Source organism: Frankliniella occidentalis, unplaced genomic scaffold, assembly GCF_000697945.3.
Source record: "Frankliniella occidentalis isolate FOCC.00 unplaced genomic scaffold, Focc_3.1 Scaffold52, whole genome shotgun sequence".
Lineage (NCBI taxonomy): Eukaryota > Metazoa > Arthropoda > Insecta > Thysanoptera > Thripidae > Frankliniella > Frankliniella occidentalis.
The window spans coordinates 1,481,066-1,484,705 of record NW_026267182.1 but is presented as its reverse complement, the minus strand read 5'-3'; the positions used below and the strand labels follow the sequence as shown (position 1 = coordinate 1,484,705).

Below are 3,640 nucleotides of genomic sequence, written 5' to 3'. Positions count from 1 at the left end.
CGCGCTACCTCATATAGTTCTCGAGATATCGCCTGTTGCTTCTGAAAAACAAAGACCATAGAGCCATACCAGTCCGCGAATTCACTTTCCCCCTATAGTTTTTGTTGCTCTAGAGCATCATATGGCATTACAGAAAAGAGTAAATTAAGTAGGGGGAGGACAGTGGGGAAAGGAAGGGACAGTAGCAGACATGTTCTGCATATGCACTGTAGGAACGCATCAATTTAAGCCCCCCCCCCCCCGCTATCTCCAGCCACTGTTACAGTTATGTGTCTACCAAAACAAATCAACCATTTACATTTGATAATTAGAAAAAAGGCTTGTAAATTTATTCTATTGCATAGTCATACTCAAGTTCACTAGGCACTAAAAGTACTTGTTGTAGAGGGGGGGGGGGATTGTAAGCGACCCAACCACACTAGGCCACGTTTGAAGGCCCAGCTAGCAGGAGGGGTTCAGGGTAGTTGTGTGGTACTGCACTGAACAAAAATTGGGGTACGCCCTTTTGAGAAAATCAGGAAACAAATCAGAAAAATCATTTAAAAAATAGAAAAATAGAAAATGGAAAATATCAACAAAAATCAGAGGAAAATGCACGGTAGGTTGCCTAAATCGGCCCAAATGCACATACAGGGATCTCGAGACAAATTCATTATCCCTTAGACGGCTCACCATAGAGGCGGCTAATTGAAAGCGACCCCCCCCCCCCTGTTCAAGGAGCAGAATCGGTCACCTACCTACTAGGCGGATCCTCATTCATTATGATTTCATTCTCTATTTGCTACGTCTTCTGTTATTCTAATACATTTCGCTCAGCTACCTCGTGCATAATGTTAACGCACGCGGCCCTACGTAATAAATGGTGTCGTGTCGTGTCGACCCAAGTGTATATACGGGATGGGTAAACGAAACGGCGACCTGACGTTCTGGCACCCCGCGCGCGGCCCGGCTCAGGTTTGTTTAAAAAGAAGCAACCTAAAGCCACAGTGTGAAAATAACTGTCTTCTAATGTAGTTTTTTAGAATCACTTGACGATTTCCTATAAAACTTTACATTTTTAAATAGTTTTTACAGCCGATATTTGCAGAGATACTTTATTAACAGTGGCAGGCTTTAGAAGAGAAACGCCATCAGGGGAAATGGGGGAAGGGGGCATTCAATGGTTTAGTAGGGGAGCGAGAAAGGAAGGGGTAAAGTGCGCCCGCACACACACAAGTGTGCCCACACACATCATACAACGCAGAGAGTTATGTGCGTCGGCGGCTGACAGGTGATGCAACAGTACTCGTGTGTCACAACAGCACACACTTTTGTCCGACCGTGCGGACGAGCGCAGTAGTCGCCGGAAGCAGCGCAACCATCGCCTTCCTGTCCCGCCCCTACCCGGAGTGTAGCCCCCCCCCCTCCCTTCATCACCTCTACCAAAAGCCAATGAGCTGCCTCGCCCAGCGGTCCTTTTTTCCCACCTTTTTATTGGGGGGGGGGGGGCATAACAGTGTTTCTGAAATGTTCAGTAATAACTTCAGATTCAGCATTATCTGAGAATATTTCCGTGAGCTCTGATGTAATCAACTTCCACATTCAGACCAACTGCATGCAAAATTCCTTTGATGGAGATTAACAAACATTCATGCATATTAAGGTTTCTTGCGGTTGATACACTTACCCGCTCACTTCAGAATTCGTTGACAGGCTGGTGATCAAAAGGCATGGCACTGGTAAAACAAATGTTTAATTCCGCACGTCAATTGATTTTCACGTTCTGATGTGGCAAGTTGATACACATTATGACGCCTAGCTAGATTGCACAAGGTAACATATTGCACCTCTACATGAATTGGTTCCCACTGTTACCATGGTCCAATATGTGCATAAATGTGCAAGCTCTCAATGTTTTAAAAAAGAAATAGATGCTTCACATTACGTATGTATGAAAGTCAAGTAGACCACAAATACAAGAATCGTGACTGTTTTCTTACAAATGGACCGTACAATCTTGATCTTTAACAACCAAGCATTGTAGATGGAATAGCGTGCAAAATCTCTCCATTTGTTTTACCAGTAAGAATAACCTCAACCAGCGCATGCCCCTGACAGACAAAGACGATTTTCTCCTGAACTATTTCACGACGAGACGCGCACTGCAGGTCAGAGTTGAGAGTTCATCTGACAAAGGAAATGTTATGCCATCACTATTCAAAATAATTATTAGCGCATAGTTTGCGCACAAGATAAATTGTTTGCTGTAGAGCCAAAATTTGAAACACCGCATAAATACAACAACAAACAACAACAACATCACCATTATCAACAACAACAACAAAAGAATCAACAGTGTTACCAGCTATTGGGTGAATTTATTATGCGATTAATTTTTTTCAACAGCATGACATTTACCGTCTAAACTCTCTACACTCCGCATAGTCTCAGCGTCAGCGTACTGTCCATTCGCATTTTCACGTCGTTTTTTTTCAGCGTGGTGTTTCAGCAGCGCGTGGTGGTCAGACTGCCTTGTCCACCATAACCTAGTCGCAGGGCGCAGGTGTCGCTTCGCCAACGTCCTCGTTGAACGTCCGTGCTGCAAATGTGAGTCCAAGTAGGGCCGTAGCGAACAAACTCAAAACAAGCCGTGTGGAGCCGACCCGACCCGTCCACCCGGCTCGTTTTATTCTCACCCCGCCTGAAAGTTTGGCCGTTACTTTCAACTCGGGTGGTGGTGTTACAAGGACCCAGACCGCTGACCGCGGCCGCAGCCGGCCTCGACCGGGTCGGCTTGTGTGGGGCTTTGGGCAGTACGTGTTCCACACATTATTCGGACGGGTTTACGCTATTTCGCAAAACTTGTGTCTCGTATGTCAAAAAACAAACTGGGTATTTTCCAAATAGGTTAGGTTGTGAGGAAGAACAACTGGAAATTGGAAGGCGGCAGCAGCCACTACATTGTGACTTCCGCTTCCTTATTCTCCCCAGCATTTTTGTTTTTCGTTCTTGGCATGAATAATATGGTTTCTTATGTGAATAAGCTATTTCAGAGAAATGGAAAAGAAGAACAGCACGAATAACTAGGAGGCCTGTGATTCGTCGCTCAGTTGGAGGGGGAAACCGCGCGACGAATCACGGGCCACCTTGTTATTAGTACTGTTCTTCTTTCCCATTTCTCTGAAATTAGCTTATTGGAAATGTTGTCGACGGTGGTAGTTGGCCTGAGCTCATTTGACTGACTGACCATCGCCGGCACCTGCTTGGTCGCCAGACTTTAAATTTTTGATCACAACCGAGTACATGTCGCAGGACACCAAAGTGAACGTGTTGTTTTTTATTTAAGGGTGCCTCTCGCATCCTCCTCTCTCTCTCACCCCCTCCGGGCGAGCGGTGTCTCTGGCAGCGCGGAGTATAGCCGCTCGCTTCGCCTCTCGCCGCGTTGGCAGGCGAAGGTCCTGAAAATGTGCATTCCGAAACGGAACAGGGCATGTTCTCAGCGGTTCTCAGTCTCCGAGGCCTAGGCTGGCACCTCTCCGATGACGGGCACGGCAAGGGGCGCTCCGGCCGGACTGGATGCCACCGTTGGCCGGCGTCGCGTCGGAGGTCAGGGAGGAGTCAGAAATCGCGACCTCGCATGGTCCTTCTTTGAGCCCAGGCG

General features: G+C 47.0%; 1 long non-coding RNA gene across 1 annotated transcript in view; it reads left to right on the top strand.

Annotated features, from left to right (window-relative positions):
* Window positions 1-2,521: 2,521 nt before the first annotated feature.
* LOC113205188 (uncharacterized) overlaps window positions 2,522-3,640 on the top strand; it is a 70,723-nt gene continuing 69,604 nt past the window's right edge. Inside the window, exon 1 of the long non-coding RNA XR_008011140.1 lies at window positions 2,522-2,586. This is a non-coding gene — a long non-coding RNA (uncharacterized LOC113205188). The remainder of the gene's footprint in view (window positions 2,587-3,640) is intronic.